A 24,506-nucleotide genomic window follows, 5' to 3' on the forward strand; every position below is an offset into this window, starting at 1 on the left:
CTCCAGGCAGCAAGAGCCTGTTACAGGCCAAAGTGGGCGGGATTCCAGCGATGGTGTGAAGAAAGGAGTCTAGATCCGCTATCGTGTACGTTGGGCTCTATTCTATCCTACTTACAGATACTGGTTAACAGGGGGCTGGCTCATTCCACAATTAAGGTGTATGCAGCAGCCATTTTGTCCTGCCATGAGGGATTTGGAGGCAGGTTAGCCTTCAGTCAGCCGCTTATGTCGCGTTTTTTGCAGGGGGTCAGGAGGCAGCGCCCAGTAGTGCACACCTCCTCCCCGCAATGGGACCTGCCGTTGGTGCTCGAGGCTCTGGTCACAGAACCATTTCAGCCTCTGGAGCTCTCCTCCCTGAAAGCACTGCCATCGAAGACAGCGTTGCTACTTGCCTTGACTTCGGCCAAAAGAGTGTCCGAGCTGACCGCTCTGTCGGTCAGCTCAGACAACCCAAGTTGTCTTTTGATCCGGGGCGACACTCAGACCGAACCCCTCCTTTGCTCCCAAGAGCCTAAGGAGTTCGTTCAGGTCAAGGGCTATTCAGTTAGGTGGCTTTAATCTTCCACCCCATATTGGGGCCAGGGAGGCTAAATTGCACCTCCTCTGCCCGGTGCGTGTGCTAGCATGTTATGTGGAGCGCACGGCTGCCATTAGGCGCACTGAACAGCTGTTTGTGTGCTTTGGAGATGGAGTGGCTGGAAAAGCTCTCTCCAAGGATGGCTGTGCAAGTGCATTACACATGCCTATAGACGGGCGGGGAGAGACCTCCCCACGGGATCCGTGCACACTCTACACGGGCTGTGGCTGTGTCAACAGTCTTATTCAGCGGCGTGAGTGTAGAAGATATATGCACGGCGGCGTCTTGGTCTACACCAGGCCCCTTCATAAAGTTTTATCTCTTGGACATGTCTGGCTCCTTCTCGTCGTCTGTGCTTGCCGGGGCAACACATGACTGGTGAGAGGGGGGGGCTGTGGGTCAGTAGGTATCTGACCCCCCCCTGGACATAATGCACTTATGTTTTTCCCATGCTCCATGGGGACCTGGGAAACATGGTGTGCAGTGAGCCCCATACAGGACTGGAGTGGGGAGAGGCCTTCAGTGGAGGCCTTCCCCACTATTTTGTTCCATGCACACTCTATACGAGGTAAGCGTGTGTGAGTGTGCCTTATCCAAGCTGCGGCCCCGACTTCTCCACGGTTACAACCGGATGGGAGGAAGTGGGGGTGCGGTGGATGTTAGCCAAAAGCCGGTCAGGGACGGTGTGGTGGGTCAATGTTGTTGGTCGACAAGGCGTTTATACATCGGGCTCCACCCACTGTACCCATAGAGTCCAGTAGAGGGCGGAGCCTGTGTGATATATAACGGAGGGTTACGTATTGTAACCCTAGTTATATAAGCACAGGCGGAGCCCTCTACCTGGGGGCCCTGTCTTTCCTATGCCGCTCGCTGAAGAGGGTGTAGGATGACGGTCGGGAGGCGTAGCCGACTTATATACTGTGGGCCTGCACTCGCATTCAGGTAGGTTTGCCCCGATTGGCCGGCTACGTTTATGCAACTCAGTAGGTGAATGCACACATAGCATGATAGAGAGTAGTACCCATAGAGTCCAGTGTGCTTATATAATTAGGGTTACAATACATAACCCCCCGTTTTCTCCTTGAAGATGGCCCACTCTAGAGATAGACCACTGAGCTTCTACTGAATCCAATGTTGCTTACTTTCTTTTGACCGGTAAAAGATAAATCATTTCATTAACCAGGATGCTGACAGGTGTTATCAGTGTGAGGAAGGATTTTTGGCTAAAATAAATCTTGCTTTGAGAAGGATTCACTCTTTTTTGTGGTATTTTTACATCTGACTTAAAGTTTTGATCTGATATGGCTTTTTGGTGCTCTTGACCTCAGTATCACTCTTTGATGCATTTATTCTACAACTCTGCATAATCAAACAACTATTTGTACTTTAGATTTCAGTAAATAATGAGTGCATTTAAAAAAAAATGTATACAGGGCCGTCCCTGGCCAACATGAGGCCCCACACAAAGTTATATGATGAGGCCCTCTGTTTCGCGAGCGTCAACCGGCGGGGGGGGATGCGAGTGGAGCCTCGCAGCAGCGAAACCGTGCCGCGCCACACTAATTGCGCCGCATAAGCGCGCCGCATTTTTGGCTCAGTCGAGGCACCCTCCGCAAGATGAGGACCCCTCCGCAAGGTGAGGCCCCACGCAGTCTGCATGATCGGCCTGTAGGGAGGGACGGCCCTGTGCCCAGAGATGTATTGATATCGTGTTTTTTCCTGATCTCTACACAGCCTTTTTTGTTCTTTGTCTGCTTGCCCTGTTGTTGTTGTTGTTGTTTGCATCCAATCTCAGTGTTGCCTTTCCAGGAACAAGATTCAATATATTAAGGTCAGACCTCGCATTGCCCTGCCTCTGCTTTTCCCCCCCATCCAATTCTTATCCTATAACTTGGTTTTCCCCAGCACTTTAAACTGATCCTTGAAAATCTCTCCTCTGAGGAATATTAATGACATTTATTTAAGATTAACACTGCTGCCACACAAGGACTCTCTTCCCTCCAGCTTGAAAAAGCGAGACGCTAGTCTTCACCTGTTTTTTCCGCTGATCCCTCTAAAATAATGTGTGCCTAAAAATTATTCTCTTCAGCTGTAACAAGCAAGTTGTTAGCGGAGTGTATTGGTGTTGATTGTTAAACTGCTCCTAAACTGCCCGGTTTATGTTCTCTTTTAATTTTATATTTCACGATATAAAATTTCAGTTAATTGTGTGATATAATATTTAAACTATCTCGTAATTTAATTCAATTGACTGGGAGTCACACCGGTAGCCTCAAAGCAATTTAAATAATTAAGTTAAATTTGCCTTATTTGCCTGATAGCTGTCTGAAATATGATAAGAAACGATACAATAATTATTTATTGTCAGATCAAGTCTGGCGTTTTTCTTGCATCACAGCAGCACCATTTGCATCATCAACAGGACACATATCTAAGACAAGATACAAGGAAACACACATATTGCTGTAGACTCTGACTTCTTCTTATTTTTTGATAACTCAAATGTGCACATCATAGTTAGCTACAGTAACACAGCAGCACTGGGGTGGATAATATGTATGTAACTGGAAACCTCAATGACCAGACTATCATGTATATACCCAAGAGCTGCACACAGTAAGCAGATATGAAGCAGTAAACAGGAACTGTGCAGGGCGATGAGATAACATTTGTGAGTGTAATATGTTTGTTTGGCAGGGTTAGAAAGGTCCATTCAAGATTATTTTTATAATAACACCAAAACCTTCCCATGTTAAAATGTATGTGCATGGGAGAGAAAGATAGAGGACAGACTGTGTGAGTTTGTTTCTTTGCTTGTGTTGACGCAAAGCTCAGGATCTGATGTCATAGGCCGAGGTGTAGTCTGAGGTCTCATTAATCTGCTGGACAGAGTGTGAAGTGTACAAAGACAACACGATCCTACTTACAACACAGCATTCGAACACGAATAAATACACACCACCGACAACCTACATCAGACTCAGAAAAACATGTCTACGCTGAAAAAAGAAATGCAATATCCCTAATGCAAACCGAAATCAGTAAATAGTGATTAAAGGCTTATTGAATGGACCACAGTCCTGGTGTTGTGCTGAGCTCCCAGCATGCCTTGTTTTCCCTTATGAGCTATTTTTGAAAGGCATGAATCACAGGTACAGTTCTCAACCAGAATCTTTCCTCCCCAGGAGCTCTCACACACACACACACACACACACACACACACACACACACACACACACACACACACACACACACACACACACACACACACACACACACACACACACACACACACACACACACACACACACACACACACACACACACACACACAGCTACGTGCTGAATGCAGAAAATAGAGGAGCTTTTAGTTGATATGCCACTAACAGAAACCAAGTACACTCTGTCCATGAACTACTTGCGCATGATTAACGATTAAGACATGAGAGGAGGAAGCAGAGGAGCAGAAAGCAAAGCATAGGGTCATGGATTAAAATCAAGAAATGGATGGGAGGAGGAGGTTAAGGAGTTACACATGTAAAAGAGAAAAAGCAGGTCCAAGAGTAAAGATTCAAAGAGGTGAGGAATAGAGAAGAAACTAAACATGCAGGAGGTGAAGGACTTAAAGAGGGATGTTGTGTTACAGACACAGGGGTTTCTACTTTTTCACACACTCCACACATACACGGTCTCCATGGGCAGGCCGAGGCCAACAGTGGCTAAGGTTGCCATGACGACATCCCACCAGAACGGTAATTACAATTAACATCCCTTCTAAATGACCACCTCTCTCCCCTCTACCCTGCATCTCTCGGGTAATTATAGACTCCCGCTCAGCTCTGCCATGCACTGTGGTTGGCCTCTATTTTATCTTTCAGCTAAATAAATCTGTCTGGGAACAATGGAGGCCAAAAAAATACTTCTTCAAGGCTAAAAGGCTGTTTACTGTTTCATTACAATAATGTTGCATTGTTACCACCAGCATTCAAATCAATATTCAGCACGCAGTTGAGCAGTGAACATGAAAGCATCTTCAGCAGAAAGACCGGAGAAAGAATATTGTTACATTACATTAGGGTTAGGGTTATCACCACTGTGTAAATATGAAGTGAAAACAACACAGTGAATTGTATCTATGAAAAAGAAGTTAGAAAAGCTGTGCGGTGTGATGTCATCACCACTAATCTCTCTTTAATCGAATAGACAAAGAAAAGAGGGAAGACAAGGAGTGGCGCAAAAGCACAGAAAGCAAAAGACCCTCGCTGTAATGGAGCTGAAAAAGAGGCTCGTAAAAATAACACTCTGTCAAAGGTGTCACAACCAATGCAGCGGTCAAAGAGACAGGGAGCCAGAGTGATACAGTGGCAATGAGGAGAAGGGGTTGAGAAACAGAAGAGTGGCAAAAGAAATAAAGTGGTTTTTGATCCACCTGGGATGGAACTTAACAGCGTTAAAATGACATCTGAAGAGAGAAAGTATCATTGTTTAGCACATTTTAACACCTGTAAGTCTACTGCACAGTCCACTGTTTTGTGGATTGCCAACAGGAATCTGCTATACTTTTTCCTCTAACGTGGTACAAGGGAATATGATTGTCACACACTGGTAATATGTTCACAAGATTTCTCCAGCTAAAATTTCGGAATTTAGAATGAGGATGCAATACATCATATAATCAAACCACAAACGCTGAAAAGAAACAACTGCCGTAGATGTAAATGGAGATGAAAGATGAGCATATGATGAGTATTTGAACGTGGATATGCATATAAGAATCGCATTACTAAGATAAATACTGGATGGATGAATATTTATGGGTGTCAGAGCCCGAGCAGATGGAAGAAATTAATACAGAGGATTCAGACAGAGCAAGCGAGGGGAAATAAAAGGCTTGAGTAAAAGTAAGAACAAAAGTGGATGTCAGGTTAGAGGTGGAAAAAAGGTGAAGGTTAGATGTGGAAAAAAAGGAGAATTGCTGGCTGAGGAAGGCAGAAGTCAATCTCATCTCTTTCATCCATGGAGGTTGGGATAGTGCTGCTCCGGGATACGCTTCCTCTTCCTAATTGCGCCGACATTACACGAGAGAATCAGATGCCTTCGGAATAGAAAAACGGCCATCCTGTCGACACCTGCACCCATCACACCTCTGTCATCCCCATCCTCCATCCATTCCGGTCATATTCATTCCACGGCCCCACACCCCAGACGTTCAAGTCATCTTGACAATAGATGGAGGAGTCAGAGGGCCTGTACTGTTGTGTTATTCCTGTCCAGTCCAGTGAGTCTGATCATCGATAAATCCTCAATCCCTCCATCCCTGGGTCTCAGAGACAGAAAATACAACAGGGGAGCAGAACTCCAGAGGAATACAAACTAAACTGCCGCCTGCTGACTATTTCTGGAGAGAGATGGCTTCAATATGTATCTATGAAATACTGCAATAATATGTGTGTTTACATGCAGGCTAGTGTCCTCATTGTGAGCAATTCTGTTTTAGTAACAAAGTTTAATATTTGTGGTTAAGAAATACAAGCCTCCTGGCCTCTCAAAACCGGTGATCTTGATATCAAAATGCTACATGCTTGGTTGTATTTGTATTAAGGCTGTGTACATCACAGATTGATTGTGTTGCATTTTAGTAAATGGCGTGTGTGATTTATTGATTTTGAGTATTGATTTACAAATCTGATTATAACGGAGCACTTCACTTGCGTGTTTTGGGATTTTGTGTGTTTTTGACTTTGCTTATCGTTTTTTGTACTTGCAGCTGTTTTTGGTTCACTTGTTTTTGTGCTTTTTGTGTTTTTACCTATGCATCACTTGTGTATTTGCAGCTTGTTTGCTGCTTATGTGTTTTTGGCCGTTGTAGTGCTTTTGCATGTGTCGGCCACCGTAGATTCTCAGTGTCTGTATCAGTCTGATACTCGCCAAATCAATGGATCAAATATCAGGGGGAAAAGTAAAAAGTAGTTTGTATTTTGCTATGAATCGTTAGCCTGAACGTAATGTGTGGAGCTATATCCAGCATTTTACACTGGAATCATCACTCCTTCGTGGTTATACTCAGATTCGAATATTTTCACTTTGAATTACATTGAAATATTTGAATAGTGCTGACCAATCAAACTGCTGCTTAGTTGTGTGTGTTTAACAAAAAATAATCCACAGTATTGCATACCAAACTGTGCATTACTTCCTTCAAGGGAGTAGAACATTTGCTTCACAGTTTATTGTAGGTTAAGTAAAGTGCATCCATACAAATGTATTATTAACAGCTAAGTTGAAATAGAGAGAAATAAATCAGTATCCATGTCGACGGATACTCAAGGTTGCTGTATTGGACATGAAAAGGCGGTCTCAAGCCGTGTCTTTTATAAATAGTTCACATTCTAGGAGTTAATAATTGACCCCTGTGAAGTCCGAAAGATTATGTTTGGCTTCTGACTTTGTCTAACTGTAACTATGTCTAACTGCATGACCCTGATAACTACAGGAGGTCCTATACTCACTCCTATTAACACACAGGAGAAGCTATGAACAGCAGGATATCATATAAAGCATTCTCTGGCGTAAAGAATGGCGTCTGCAGTAAAGCTTGGGCAAGACACATACTAATTCTAGAGAACAGTGAATCAATGTTAACTTAATCAATGTTATTCAGCTTATAGGCCTGTGCAGACAACAGCTAGTGGAGTTTTAAAATGTTTTAGTAATTACACAGGCTCTGTTCTAATGTCGACTCCACACAAATCAAAAGAGCAACCCATATTTTCTTCACAATTAAAGAAGATTCATCGCTGCTGCGCCAATCTCCTGGAGCCTTTCATTTACAGGAAAGTGATAAAGCAAATTAAAGATGCCTCCCACAACAGCGTCTAGAAGCCGAGTTCAGACCGATTTATTTCAGGTAAAATGTCAAAACAGGTCTGCGTCATGCTTTTTGTGTGTGTGTGTGTGTGTGTGTGTGTGTGTGTGTGTGTGTGTGTGTGTGTGTGTGTGTGTGTGTGTGTGTGTGTGTGTGTGTGTGTGTGTGTGTGTGTGTGTGTGCGCTGAAAACAAAGCCCAGGAGCCGAGCAGTGTTTCCAAAGAGCATTGATTTTTCCTCCAGCCGGCTCCATCCCACTTTGACATTTCACAGAAACTGTACAGCCAAGAGCCAATATACAGGATGATGAAAGCCAGAGCGGCCCTGTGACCTCTGACCCCTGTATGATGTGTGTCTCAGCCAGACATCAACTATGACTGCGGCATGCTGGGATATAGATTTATCCTAACCCAGATCTCCTCTAGCCTTTTCATATCCTTTTGTGACTGTTAATGTGTGATCTACTCTTTTGCTGTTGCATTGAGACAATTCAAGATTTCTCGATTCCTTTCAGTTTTCCTTTATCAATCAATCAATGTTTATTTATATAGCCCAATATCACAAATGTTACATTTGTCTCAGTGGTCTTCACAGTTTGTACAGAATATCAGTATGACAATACGACACCCTCTGTCCTTTGACCCTCACATCGTACAAGAAAAAACTTCCAGAGAAAATGGATTCATGCTCTCCTCCACCCTGCCTGCACCACCCTGTTTTGCTCCTTCACGCTCTCTTCCCTCCATACACCGCTCCCCTGTATTAGGATCAGCTGGGGGATCTTAGGCTGAGGACACCAAAGCCCCAAAGACTGTTCAGAAATCACAGAGCGTAAACTTGTACAGAAAACACACATCATCCTTTCCCAATACAGGGTCACACAAACAAGCACACACACACACAAGCATAAGGCCGAACCGTGTGCCTGATGGAGAGGGTTTTGTTTGGGATTCTTTGAGAAAATGAGGCATTGATATTTGTTTGCTTCAAGGCTTTCGAATACAAATCATTTCTGAGAGAAATTACATTTTAGGAGCTTTTGAATCAGATAACCCGGTGTAGTTCATGATCGTGCTAAATTAGATATTTCTTTGTGGATAATTTAAAGACGATCACTAACTATTTACCCTGACATTGCAAGTGAGAAACTAAGAGGTTTTGCGGTGATACCATTCCATTTAAATACTTTTTTGATTCATCACTGTGTCTAAATACGGCTTCACGAAGCTGCTAGCTTGACTGTTGAATCTCAGTTTTGTTTATTCAAGGCTGCTATTCATTTCAAGAGCATTAATCTCCCATGTATTTTGTATTTGTTTAATCTGATAGTATAGCCAGTGAGCTCCAGTATCTGTCTGAGCATGTCATCTCTCCACAGTGTCGGTCCCTGGTCTGAAAAGCGCCCGAAGTATAAAAAGTGGCATCTGAGGGCATTTGAAATCCACACCGGTTTGGCCTATATGTTGTGCCTTAGAAAACGACTTTTAAACCGAAACTACTGAGAGCAGATATGTTGCTGATTTACTGTACATTTTGTTATCAGGACATTTCAAGCTTTCATTGCTTCTTGTCTGGGTCATAACTTTCTGAAATGGCATTCTGACCTTCACTGGATTTTCATTGGAAGACAAGAATCTTAAATCATCCTAAAGAGACCCTATTATGCTTTTTGGTTTTTCCATTTCCCATAGTGTGTTATAAAGGTTTTGGTGCATTTTAATGGTCCGCAAAGGCTAAATTCCACGCCAGAGGGAGTTTCTCTCCACACACCATTTTAGTCCTTTGTTTACTTCTGACATATTGACATCACTATATCACCTGCAGTTCTATTGGCTAGCTCTTCAACACATTGTATGTGATAGGCTTAGGGGCGAGACCTCTAAAAGGTTGCACAATTACAACAGCACCGTCCAGCTAACCAATCAGAGCAGACTGGGCTCTGGTTTCAGACAGAGGGTGAAAAGAGGTGCTGCAGCACAGGCAGTATGAGAAAAATAAAGTCCTTTCTGTACATTAAAGCATATAAACATGTCACAGTAGAGGAACAAAATACAAACATAAACGTACAAAATAGTATAATAGGGCTCCTTTAAAGGTGGGGTAGGTAAGTAGGTAAGCCGGCCCGGCTAAAATAACTGGATGGCCTACCTGCCAGTCAGCCTTCTATCTGTGCACAAACTTATTTCGTGCCCTCATTGGTCATGTGCGCGTTCGTGTGAGTTGGAGGAGGGGCTCTGTAAGGAAGTGGCAGATTTTTTCCGTTTGTGTATAGAGAGCATGATAGAGAGGCGAAGTCCCTCCCCTTCCGGTGGGACTCATGGGACCTTATTTCGGAAAAAGTTTGTATTGAAGTCAATGGAGAGAGAAAGATTATCTTTCGATCTCGTTTGAATTGTGCCACGAATTACACATATGATGTTTGTCAATCTTAAATACGCAACTAGAAAGACTACAAATCCCAGAATCCCGGTCCCGACTAACTCCCCTTTTGTGTATGTAGCTACAGCTCTCAACATGCCCAGACTTGTAGTGATTTTCACCTTTTTTAATACTTTCCGCCTCATTCTGAAAGAAAGGAGTGAAATATGCCAATGTGACGGCCGTCTTGGTGTGTGGTGCGAGACGGGAGAGGTAGTTCATTGAGCGGTTTCACACATAAAAAGTGTTACTTCACAGTTTTACGACACATTTTTTTTTTTTTGACTTGTAAAATTATCTTTTAAATTGTAAATTGTAATTCGTGGCACAATTCAAACGGGATCGAAAGATAATCTTTCTCTCTCCATTGACTTCAATGCATAACTTTTCCGAAATAAGGTCCCATGGAGCTCAACCGGAGGGGGAGGGACTTCGCCTCTCTATTTCCAAATTCTAGCGCACTCAAGCTTTTTTCTCCAAAATTACCTACCCCACCTTTAAGGCAAGTCACTTTTTATGACATGACAAAAATAGATAGTAAACATGGTTCAGCTTCATTACACAAGTGGATTTCATACCATGATTTAATTAGGCAAATTTAGCTCAAACTTGAGACATCCTGGGAGTTCTGGAGGAGAAGAGCTGACAAATATTGTAAAATAAATGCACACACACACACTGATTCGCTCGAGTCTGGAAATTCCTATGAAAGTGTTTTCATTGATATCATTTGGCAATAAAGAATACAATAAGGTAACGTAACATGTACGGTTAGTTTCAGCTGAAATGAATAGCATACCAGTTATATAATGTGTTAAGTATGAAAATAGAGGATCCACTGTCTTTACTCCTTTAGCCTTTTGAATGAGAATGAATCTCACATGGAAAATTGAGTTGAGAGAAAGACTGAATGTGCAGGTAATTCAAACCCTTTTATTACTGAAGTGATAATTGGATACTGAATCTTTTTGTCAAACGGGGAAACCATTTTCTTAGCGTGATGGTGTTAAAAAGTTGAATTATCATAGCTGAAGTGTGACTTCTCCAGAGATGTTAGGAGATTTTTGGAGGAGATGCTCAGAAAGGGATACTACATGGAAGACTCACAGGCTAAGCCGATCCTCAGCTGTCTGCGCACGGTTTGCTTTCACACTTACAGAGGAGCAGCCAGGCTGTCAGTACTGATTTACACAACCATGCTCATCCACAGGCCCTCTGCAGACCCTGCCTTCTAACTGCTAGTGGGCCACACACACACAAATCATGTATCAAAAGCTCCACTTCTGCAAAGCATTGAAAGTCCTCAGAGCTCATGTTTCAGTAACAGGTTATGCTTACAGGTCCTATGGACACAGAAGCCATGACACACAAAGTTGCCTTGAGTTTAATGTGTAAATGCGAGTCAGCAGCTTTTGAACCGGTAAGGCTATAATGAGCTATTAGTACCCAAGGGGAATTGGGCCTTTATTAAATGCCATAAAAGGTCATTAACATTGTATGCCTTAACTTCCTTTTTGCTTATGTTGCAAAGCTAATGTCAACGGAATGTGTTGTAATCGCAGAGACAAACCTCAAGGTGAGTTGGTTTTATCCAATACTGGCTTATTGAGTAGTTTCCTGATTGAGGAGTTGAGACTGATAGAGTTTGAATCAAAGCAAACGTCACCTCAGCACTTGTAAATACTTCATAGAGTTTTTAAACAAAATCACTGATTGCCGGATGCTTTGACAGCAGACACTGTACACAGCAGAAGTTAAATAAAGATACTGTGAGCTTCCCTCGCTGTGAGAAAGAAAAGGAAATACACACTCATGTGGTGGATTATGCTCACTGAAAGCTGTAGTAATTTCTTTTGGCATATATCCCTGATTTCAGACTTCGTTTGTCCGTCCGGTCTCGGCTTTAAATCCAGCCATGGAAAACCCAATTTGCTGCGCCTATTCCTCCCAACCTTGCTGTCTTCCTTGTTTTCTTTCTTCAGCCTCGGCAGAGTGTGGAAGGAAGGAAGTGAGCGGGCTCTTTGAAGTGTTCTTAAGAAAGAAATCTGCCTTTCATAAGCACCCTCGTCTTATCAACCCAGGCTGATCAGGCGAGGCATCGGAGAGTGTGGCACTTTAATACCGGGGTCCCCACTGGGAGGCTGTAATGGTGGGGTGCCGCCCACTGGTGATACATCCTGCTACCTGACAATCATTCTGAGAGCAAACAGAAGACTGTGTACACACAATATAGTCACATCTTAATCGTCAGGTTAAGAGAGAGTCCCACGTGACACAATTGGAAATAAAACCCTTGCTTTTTCCTCTACTGAAAGTGTTTATTAAAGGAATCTAAGCTGACAGCATACAGAAGTCACTATATATTCATCATGCCACCAAAAACTGTGACATTGTGGACAGAATGTAGACAAAATGAGATTGTATAAAGATTTACTAATGCACACACTCTCCGCTTCGTGTCTTTAAGTTTGGTTATAGAGTTGAATATAATGAGACTGCGACAACAGCAAGACCAAAGTAAAAACACAAGATCAATCAAAAACCTGAGAACGTTTTCAAAAAGTGAAATTATTTCCTATAGGAGACAGCTTCATTATTCGGCACATGCCTTTTGTCTTAATGTAAAATATGAGGCAGCAGCTGAATTGATCTGCATTGAAATTCTTTGTGGCTCCCGGTTGTTTTATTTGTCTCTATCATCTGCATATAACACAACGATAGAAGCGGGAAGCACTGAAACTCAACTCTGATCCAAACCTGAAATCACAAAAGAGACAGAAAGAAATGAAGGGTAGTGTATTTGTTTGTTCTAAGAATATACATTTATGCATTAGTGCATATTAAGGTGCTCTGGTAAGATTCATTGAAACTTTGATGGGATATAGGCACTAACAAATAACAAAATACATGATAAAGGTCTTAAGCAGTGTCCTACTTTATCACTTTATCATTACCATTTAAAAATATATATTATCACACCAAACCTGACACCGTATAATATTCTTGAGTATTTTACATCTTGAGATGGTAATGGCCCAACAGCTCATTTTCACTCCGGGAAAACCTTAGCAAGTCAATCCGGTTACTGTCGATGTGTGAATACATTTATGTGTGTTTCACTTATATCTTTAAATCTTTCTCAAGGTAAAAATATAAGCATAGTGCTTTTTATTCTTCCCACTTACTAACTCAAATAGATTTATCTCAGTGATAAAGGATCTGTGATGCTATAGTGAATAACAACCAAGGTATATTTTTCCAATTGGAAGGAGTCTGAAACTTAAAAGCCTTTTCATCTACTTAAGATACAAAGGGGAAGTGGTCAGAGCGTCTTAGTGAGCAAAGAGGAACAATATATTGTTTTAGAGATAAGGATAATTCAACAAATGCATACAAAAATATCCCTACTTGGGAAGTGTGTCTATCATTGTGTAATGGTGTGTAAAAAAAGAACAACCTAATTTAAATAGGACTCAAACAAAGGCGCTTTCACACCGCAGTACTTTTCCCACAAAGTATAAAATAAATAGGTGAATACAAAAATCAATAAAAAGAGATAGAATAAAGCTCTACACTGATGGGAATGATTGAATTTGATCTCAGAGGAGTTTCCTAGTTGAACAAATGTATAACCTGTTCCTTTTTTCACGCATTTATAAAATATGAATCTGTTTAATCACTCCTGTCTCTAATTACCACATCAACTACTTTAGCTAATTATTTTCTTAAGATTTGTTGTATGGTAAAGATACATATCAAATGCACATTGGCAAACTGGATACAAGACTAGTAAAATGCATCCAGGAGAAAGCCATCTACACAATCAGCCAGCCAGGAAGCTCATCAGTCTATCAACTAGCAACAAACCCGTAAATCAGTCAGTAAAAAGTAGCAAAGCAGGCAGCCATCTTGCCTTTTAGACCTCCCTGCTGACATGCACAGTCAATAAGTCAGCTGACCAGCCAGCCACCACAAAGGCAGTCCGTCATCCTGCGAGCCGCCAGCCAGCAACCCAAGGTCAGCCATCCAACCCGCCTGAAGGAGCCGCCAGGTCCAGATTTAATAATCCCACTTGCTCTCATCGCAGATCACCGTGAGCTCTCAGCAGAATACATCAGGTCTGACCTCTGCACCGTTGCTCTATGAGAGGTGTGTGTTTTTAAGTAATTATGTGTGTGTGTGGAGTGCAAACACATGCAAATAAAAGAGGGAGGAAAAACTAAAGTCCAAAGTGTGGAGCTTCTGCTAATGAGACTAATAATGACAGAATATGCATTTCCAAGGTAAATTCACTAATGAGGGAGCATGGCTATCCTTAAATACTAAACAAGAGTCCCTTTGACCATCACTTTCATGTTCATCCTAATTAGAGAAAGCTTAATTAATATGAAACCAGTAATTTTTTCATCCCAGGCCACTAGAGGTCAGTGGCTAGTCGAGTTGCTGCTCGTGTTGAATGGCTGCGCTTCAGTAGAGAAAGCTTTGTCTGGAGGAGGCACACAGGTTTGACCTTCTCAAAGATAACAACAGATCACCCAAAAAACTAATCCCCACTGTGGCTGCAAACACTCAAATGCTGCTTGAATCCAGTGTAGTCCTGTTTCTATTGAGAAATGTTATAACCCTAGTTTTAACAACCTAGCACACACACACACACACACACACACACACACACACACACACACACACACACACACACACACACACACACACACACACACACACACACACACACACACACACACACACACACACACACACACACACACACACACACACACACACACACACACACACACACACACACACACACACACACACACACACACACACCATAAGGAAAGTCTTAATGTCAGTGTTTTTGCTCTAATTCTCTCCAGGTTTGTTGACACAAAGAACAGGCAGCTACAGCTCTCAATCAGGCCTCAGCTCTCTGCAAACGGAACCACGGCTCCATTGAAATGTTTATGTGAGCAGAGCCAGTACATGCCCATCACTCGGACGGAGGGGGAGACAAGAGAGGAGCACCGTGGGCTCCGCGGCCCCGGCTGAATGGACTCCTCTGGCTCACAAAGGAGGGCTTGTCTGTTAAGGTGCTTAGAAAGCGCTCAGGTCGTTGATATGCAAGGCGACGGGGCAGCCCGCAGCTCGCCTGCTTTAGAGTTAATTAAGCTGCAGACCCAGTTGGCAGGATGCCCCCCCCGTTCTCTCACTTTCCCCCCCTCCTCTCTCTCTGCACTGTTGAGCTCTGACACCGGGATTCCTACGGGCTAAACCCACCAATCATCTCACCCACAATTCATAAGGCGTCTACCACCTCAAACTGCAGTAAGACATTGCAGTCAGTTTCTTTGTGTTGCCTTTACTCTTGGCATCTTTTTCTCAATGTTTTGTTCTTTTTAAAAATAGAATTGGAATATCATATTTAGAATTGGAGGGATGAAACACTGTGTGTGCATACAGCACACACAGTGACATTTGTTCTCTGCTTTTAACCCATATCCTAGTACGAGGGGCAGTGGGCAGCTATTGCACAGCGCCAGGGGGGGAAATGGGAGTGGGGGGTGTCCGGTGCCTTGCTCAAGGGCACCACGGCAGGGCCGAGGAGGTGAACTGAGTCCTCTCCAAGTACCAGTCCACACTCCATATTTAGGTTTGTTCTGGGACTTGAACCGGCGACCCTACTGCTCCCAGTCCAAGCCCCTACTGACTGAGCCACTGCCAAAAAGTCTATGACATGTTTGATTGAACCCATGTGTGTATAGAGCCTCTCTTCATCGATCCATAGCAAGCTAGTAGGCTAGTTCATGACGTTTACATGCGACTGGCGCAAAATCCAAAGAAAACAAACATGCAAGGGTGATGAAGAAGAAGAAGAAGAAGAAGGGTCTGTTGCCTCTTCTCTTTTTCTCAATGTTTTGGTATTTTTTCCTACTATTGCTGATTCCCAAGAGGTGTGCACTCACACTACCCTCATATAGCAGCATTATATCACCCACAAGGAATGGCTCCTTGTCCCCTTCTGTAATGTCAATGAGCATCTTGCAATCTATCGCCTCCATCTTCATTTCTTCTCCCTCCTTGCCTCTGTCTTTCTCGGCTGTATGTCACACCAGAAGTAGCTCCTGCCATGCCTTCAGCTGTCAGACATACACAGATGTGCACTTACAGCTCTCACTTTCTGTCTTGCTTAATGTTTCATCCCCATACTGTAGCTGCGAAGGCGAAGAGGGCAGGCTCAATCAAACAGAGGACAGACTCCCCAGCGGCCTGCCATGCCTCTAATTGTGGATTCATCACAGATAGAGCAGATCAATACGCCACTCTTGACTCACACAACGCAGAATGATCTGAAGTTTGTCCTATTGGTATTTATTTTACCGAGGGGGATTAAACACTTCCATTCTTGTTTGAGGTTGGCGAGACCTCACTTTCAGCCACATTAGGGTAAAAGAAAAATAAATACAGAGAGAAAACCTCGCCCCCTTTTTTGGCTGTTTCCCCGCTAATGACTCTCCGCTGCCTTTGTAGTCTGAGGCACACACACATGCCGAAACACACACACAGACACACACACACCCAGACACACACAGACACACACACACCAGACACACAGACACACACACACACACACATACACACACACACACACACACACACACACACACACACACACACACACACACACACACACACACACACACACACACACACACACACGTGGAAGCGCCTGTGTCCTTTATTTTAATGTGACCTTGGTGCTCCTGGAGAGAGGTGGGTATGGACTGGCGAAGTGGTGAGAGAAGTCACCGCCATTCAACCTGTGGGGGCTTATTGTAACCCTCGCCTCTCCATAGCTGCTCTCTGTGACTGCCTGGAGCTGTAATAGAAGCTCTCTGGCTAATGTACTGCTGGGTATTCAGGGACCAAAGAGGGTGGGTGGTGGGTTAGAGGCTGAGCGAACCCACACTAGTAAAAAGAAAAGTCCATCTTAACAAGTCATTTAGTCCTGTAATGAGTCTGAACATCTGATTATTCTGCTAAATGAGGTGACATGCCAGGGACTTTTGCACAATTGTTCTATGTCCTATACATATTCATGTTGCACTGTTGGAGGAGCCTGTGACTTAAGTTTTTCATTGCCATATCTACACTGTGAATAAAGTCTTGAATCTTGAAATGCTGTAAATTCACTTGTTTTTAATGCCTGAAATGTCATGAAACTCTATATTTGTATGGTAAATAAAGATCATGATTTGCATTGGAAGCAAGGTACACCTCATTCAAATAAATCGTTGTCCCCTGTCACCCCCTTCATTTTTTGTTCTTCCCACAAAAGTCCTTCCTTCAACCTTGAATTGTATTTATTGAGATTGGTCAAATTGAATCAGATGCCATAAAGGCCAGATGGATGGGTAATATTTTTTCCCCCTGAGTGATAGACTTAGAAATTGTAGAGGAGCAGCAGTAACACGTCCTCAGTCTGTCACAGCCGCAGCTTTCCCTGCCATCACACAGCGAGAGGGCTCCACTGTTGTGTTTTGCCAAACCCACTGACAAGCACTGCTCCTCCATGCATCACTTTCTCTTCAGTTTGAGCAAGACTCCAGGTCAGAGCTTCTTATTTAGATTTTCGATTTGCATGTGCAGAGGAATGTTGCAGAGACAAAGCAAACAGCCTCCATGTGGATGCAGGCACAGGTTAGGATACTGATTGAACTGGAAAAGACATTTTTTATTTATTTAGGTTGTGTTAGTAAGCTTTTGGAAAGAAGAAGATCCTAGTTGAATAGAGATTAAAGCTTTTGTATGAAAAGGAAATAAGCCCCTTTCACACATGCGCTACAATCCTGAATCTATCCAAACATTACCCTTCAGAGGAACGGTATGTTGGAACGAAAATGTCCAAATCATTCGGACGAGACTTCAAACTCTCCCTACCCTGCCAGCTTACTAGTACAACGTCTGTGACATGTTTGAGTGAACCCATGTGTGTATAGAGCCACACGTCATCAATCCATAGCAAGCTAGTAGGCTAGTTGATGACGTTTACATGCGACTGGCGCAAAACCCAAAGAAAACAAACATGCAAGGGTGAAGGGGAAGGGTCTTTTACACAAAAACTGCAACGAAAATGTCTAACTTGAGAGACATCTCGATTCAGGAAAGGTTTCTGTAACTAGCCAGACAGAACCAAGGAACAGCGAGCAACATGACCACAGTGTATTCCACGGGAATCCTGCCCACTATACTCAGGTGGTACCCCCCGTCTCAGTAAGTGAGAACACTTCTGACAAAGACAATCTCCTGTTGTGTGCTACATGTGTGGACCTGATTGTCCGGACACTATCCAGAGTGTATATGAGAAAAGTGGGGCACCCTGGTCGCCTTAGGGTTCAGGCGCTGGTAATGCACTGCATGCACAATTAGCTTTTTTATGTCCTGAAAACAGAAGAGCTGTGAATTTTGCATGCATTAAAAAGCTTGTAAGTGAATCTTGATAGATTGATTTAGAGCCCGTAAAGTGGAGATTTAATTAGGTCACTATATGACATCATGGAAACCAGCTGAGGAAAGTTTTCTTACCATTGTCACCTATATAAATAGAGTTTCTTTTTTTCCGCATGTGTCCACTCAAGATACATATCACAAAAGATGTTTAGATTGATGGCACAATGACTGATAGGCAGAGGCTGAAGGGAAAATATATGTCATGACAGAGCAGATAAAATGTCTGCAGTGGAGCTACAGGAGGACCATGTCCACTTAGTCTGGCACAGAGAATTGATCCCTGAATCACAACAGGATTTGCTCTGCAGATGCACACCATCACACCCTGTGGCACTTTAATGTAATACAAAAAGGAATTGCATATACGTAAGAGTGTACATCCTTCTCATCTGTTTGTCTTCCTCTGTTATTGCCTTCTTTCATAGCTTTGCCTGGAAATTATTCACTCAGTAGAGACATATTTCCTGATAATCTCTTCTTGGTGGCTCAGTCACCGTGGAGGAATTAAGGCTGAGAATAACACGTTATTAATTCTGTGATATTAAACACGCCCACTCTCCGTTTCCACTTTTTACATATTCATCAAAAAACTAATGCAATTATCAATACTGTAATCTATTTGGCGGTCACATGGTGCATAAAAGTCATTACTAGTGAGCCTTCTTTAATGAACAAATCTAATGAAGTGCAGTAATGTGTTAGAAGCCAGATTTCTCTCACCTTAGGGGGTGAAATGCCTGTGTGGTGTGTGTGTGTGTGTGTGTGTGTGTGTGTGTGTGTGTGTGTGTGTGTGTGTGTGTGTGTGTGTGTGTGTGTGTGTGTGTGTGTGTGTGTGTGTGTGTGTGTGTGTTGTGTGTGTGTGTGTGTGTGTGTGTGTGTGTGTGGGTGGGTTTGACTCAAGGACTTAAATAGTTTTGACATGGGTGAAATGCTTTGCTAAGGACAAAAGAAAAGACAGCCAGGGGAAGTTGGAAATGTGCAAACTTCCTCCTTATCCCAACTGCCAAAACATGGATGTGTTGCCATGGAGTGGCTGAGGCTGTGCATTTTTTATTTCTCGAGGAAAAAGGGAAACACCTACATTTAAAGGTGTCCTGATGATTGATGCATATAAAGGGAGAAATTCCACCAAAGATCACCGCATCTAATCTCTTGGATATAAGCATCTCCTCACATAAACACATAACATCATGACACTTGACTGATTTATTCGCTCAGGGAATAAAAAAAAGAAATCTCCACAAGACTCCAGAAACCTCCTGCATGCATTATTCATTTACACCGTTTTTTGCTGATGTGACGGTCCTTGGGTGTGAGCAAAGGACTTCAGTATAGGACTTTTTCGGAGGGGCGTTGTGGGATGTGGCAAGACATTATTTAGTCATGTAATAGGCCTCGTCTGTCTTGTGTCTGCTTAGCGCCTTTCTTGTGAATCCCACCAAGACAGAAAGGAAAGAAAAAAGGAAAAAGAAGAAAAGAAAGAGGGCAGCAGCAGCCGCGGCAGAGGATGTCTTGACCGATGAAAGGCCAATTACTGGATGGGTTTCCACGCCGTGTGCTGGGAGGAACAGTGCGCTGATGGCCTTTACAGACAGCAAATAAAGCTGTTAGACACAAACACCGGGTTGCACACATAAAATGGCACAACCAAAAATGTTACATCAGATTATATTTATCAACGAGTCTCATACAAGTGCACTTTCACATATCGCAACTTGGTAAAAAAACGAACCGAAAGGAGCAGAGCTGAGCGGCCCTGAAAAAGATTCACTCTACATTAAACGACAGTACTCATAATCTGCAGCAGAAGCACTCTCTGATTCTAAAATCTAAAATAGCTTTTACTGTCACCACCAACCACTCCATCCCTTAGTCTTTTCAAGGAGAGCCATTACCATATTAATAATGAGATGTGAACCGGTCATAGATTAAACTGGGTAATAAAGCAGCCTTCCAGGCACTCACACTGAGTCACTTTAATGACAGTGTGGTAATTATAACTGCATGTGTCAGAATTGACAGACAGGCCTCCCTGCATACATCATGGGCACACACACGTGCACACACACACACACACACACACACAAGTGCACACACACACACACACACACACACACACACACACACACACACACACACACACACACACACACACACACACACACACACACACACACACACACACACACACACACACACACACACACACACACACACACACACACACACACACACACACACACACACACACACAGTGTCTTATTCTCCTTCTTCTTCTATGTGTCAAATATAGGCGTTGCTTGCAATATAAATAGACGTGAATATGACAAATTGAGTTATTCACCTGCAAACTGTCACTGAGACAAGGGCCAGTGTGTCAGAACAAATGATGAGGAGGAAGATGTAGATACTGGTGGTAGCAGATTAAACACTGTTATATACTAAAGCATTATTTCTTTCTCGGGCTTCCATTTAGTGGCAATAAACTTTTGTCAAAAATATAAAAACAACGTTAAAGGGTACACATATTATGCAAATATTCAGTTTAACATTTGTATTTTTGGTTTCTTCTACAACAAGTTTAGATGTTTTAATGTTCAAAAACCACATTATTTGGATCATATTGTCTGTCGGAATATACCTGTAATCACTATTGCCTTAAGCTCCTTTTCCGAAAAAGCTGATTATGCTCTGTTTAGTTTGGGAGAAAAACGTGGCGCATTTTGTAAAGGTAGTTCTCAGGCCGTTCAAATGTTTTCAATACGTCCCATTCAAAATTAGTATTTTCTATTCCCTGCATGTCTTGCATACTAAAGCACTACCAATAACCACAGACCCTGTGAGCAAGAGCTTACAAAATGGTCTGAATAATGTAGAAAAAATAAATAAAACATTTGTAGAATGATATGTTTATATAAACAGTATGTGGTGTGATATAATCTCAGCGGGAATGCTCATTATTTAGCTATAAAGCCCCATATAATATGGCCAACACAGTTTACTGTTGCTCTGTGTCTGACACTAAGCTGCTATTGTGTTCAATAGATTGTATTCTGAGGCTTTGAGTGACACAGCGGTTGGCATCTAATGTGAGTGTGAGCGCCGCAGACTGGGTGAGAAACGATGTTTGTTTCTCTTGTTGCCGTGGCGGATAAGTCTGTGAGTGTGTGTGTGTGTGTGTGTGTGTGTGTGTGTGTGTGTGTGTGTGTGTGTGTGTGTGTGTGTGTGTGAGAGAGAGACGCTTTGTTTTCTTCATGTCATCTGTACACGTGCTATGCTTGACTTGATTTGAGAAAATCAAGGCCATATAAACAGCTGTGGTAAAAAAACAACAAGCTCAAATGTGTGTATGACATGGTAATATTAGATGTAGCTGCTTGTTTGTCAAGCAGTGCTCATACACCGGAACACATTATTTAATGCACACAGCAACTTTAAGTGAGATTAGGTCAACAAACACACCATGGTTCTCACACACACACACACACACACACACACACACACACACACACACACACACACACACACACACACACACACACACACACACACACACACACACACACACACACACACACACACACACACACACACACACACACACACACACACACACAGTGCTTAGACGTGAGGTAATGAAAGAGTGCAGTGATGTTTGTTTGTGCCTGAATGCTTCTCAGGCTGATCAGAGCAGATGGTATTGTTGTAGTCAACGCTGTCTAAGTTCAGCGTGAGGTTGAGACCAGCACTGCAAGACTTTAAATGATAAGATTAGATTAGATAAGACTAATCTGAACCATTTATGAATAACAATAGGATAGTTATACAGATACCTAAATGTTTTTGCATTTCATGTAACATCCTTCAAATCATAAACTCATTGAAATGCAGACACCATGAATATTCATCTTAATTATCAGCAGAGGCAGTAATGACCATCGCAAAAGGTAAAAAAACGAGATGAAAGAAGAAAACTGGGACACTATATACGGTAATGAAATTTAAAATAGACAGACATTGTATTTGATATGCACAAATGAGAGTCTGCATGATGATGGGTGGCATGAAACCCATGGACCTGCATGGTTCAAATATTTTGGCTAGATTGTAATATAGTTTATGAGCAGTTCTGACATAACTCGATATTGGCAACTGTCTTTATAGGAGAAAAAAACTCCTGCACAATACTGAACTACAGTTTGAGCTGTTCGGTTTATCAATGACTGTTTAGCGATAATTAAATGTATAATATGTTCAGTTTCATGTGGAGCTTTCTGAGACAGGCCAATATGCATTCACAGCACACTCTGGTACAACAGCTAGCTTGGATTTGCCAACTAAATTGGGCTGAAAATGTCTATTGAAAATAAAAATGTGTATTAATATATTCAATATTTATCTTTTAAAATCCAGCTATTTAGTAAGACAATTTCTGATTAAAATTCATTCTGGACGAAAACAATCTCTGCTCACCTTCTTTTTATGAAGAATATAAGCAGGATTTTGTAGTGAAGAAAGTAAAGCAGGAACAGAAAAACATATTTTGATATTAAATGTGGAATCAATGGGTCTAGTGAGGGCAACAGGCCATTCCAGGTCTCTTACCCGTACAAAACTGCTTGAAATGTCCCGCTTAGACAACACAGTGCTAATGTCCCATTACAATCATTCAGTCTATGATATTAACCTGTGTAATTAACCACTGTGGTCCTGCCCTGGTATTAACCTGTGTGTGTGCGTATGTATTTAAGTTTCACAGCCTTAATGGGTGATTCTGAAGTATTGTGTGTGAGTCATTGTTAGCCTTTGAGCTGTTTACCGCTGAACAGAGGCAGGCAGGTGAGCCAATCTGTGCTGTGTTCTCATTAACCACCTGTGGATGCGCAGTGAGTGAGGGGAAAAAGACGAGGAAAGCAAAGCTGCTGTAATAAAGAGAAAGAGGGAAAGAAACAAAACAATGCGGAACAATTTGTCTCCAAATCCTGTAAAGAGGGAAAGGAGAAAAGGTTGGTCTACCTTTCTATTTGTGAGGAGAGGAAGGGCAGCAAACAACCTGAGAAGGTAGCTTCGCTGGTTAAACAGGATGTGGTGTGTGTGCATTGATTCACGTGTATGTGCAGACAGATATGAGCTTTTCTTTCTGCATGCACGGCAACAATTGGCATGGGTAGAGCCCTGGTCTGCCAGTGTGTGTGTGAGAGTCTCATGTTAGCATGCACGTATGCATCCCAGCCCATCTGTACATCTTCATGGAGGGGAGTAATTGAGTGGTGGAGGACAGGGCTCAGCACTGCAGGGAGCCAGCTGGAGTTATTGAGGGATGAGGAGTCTGCCTCTGGGAGCCAGCAGCTCTCTCTCTCCCTCAAAACAAGGCAACAGGGGGGGGTGGAGCGGTAGAAGAATATTGGTAAGGACGGAGGGAGAGGAAGAGAAAGAGACAAGAGAGCAACAACCCACTACGGGAGATGCATCTCCTTCACTCCGCACAAAGCAGGAGGAGACGAGTGGGGGAGGAAGGACGAGGGAGGGATGGACAACAAGTCTGTGGGAGCTACTGCTTTAACACAATACACACAAAAGAGGATGGGGGCAGTGGGGGGTTAAGGTTGTTGGCATATAAGCCCATACATTCAGGTTAACTATTATTTATTTGAATAGAGTTTGGACATAGTTGGATGTCCATAATTCCTGGTGACAGGATTTCATCAACACAAACTGTCCAGTAATATGAAAATCAAATTGTATTCAAATGTTGGAAAGAAGTACTCATTTAAACTGTAATGACCTTTTTTGAATCACACATTATTCAGTTTCTGTTATGTAGTTTGCTTTAGTGATCCATCTTGGAGCATTCACTGACCTTGTGTATGTGCTAATGAATAAAGATGAAAGGGATACTAGACAAGACTGAAGAATGGGAGAAGCTGTGTGATAACCCTGTCTCCTACAAAGTAACACTTCAATTCAACTACATTTCCTTTTCCAACATTTTCTCAGAGTTTTTATCTTTTTCCTCCCAGATTACTATGGCATTTGAATTATGTCATGCATGTTATACATTGAAACATTAAAAATAAACAACAAAACGCAATTTTTGTTGTTGTTCTGTTATTAAATGTACATTAAATGAAAAAA

Source organism: Gymnodraco acuticeps, unplaced genomic scaffold (genome assembly GCF_902827175.1).
Source record: "Gymnodraco acuticeps unplaced genomic scaffold, fGymAcu1.1, whole genome shotgun sequence".
In the NCBI taxonomy this organism is placed as follows: domain Eukaryota; kingdom Metazoa; phylum Chordata; class Actinopteri; order Perciformes; family Bathydraconidae; genus Gymnodraco; species Gymnodraco acuticeps.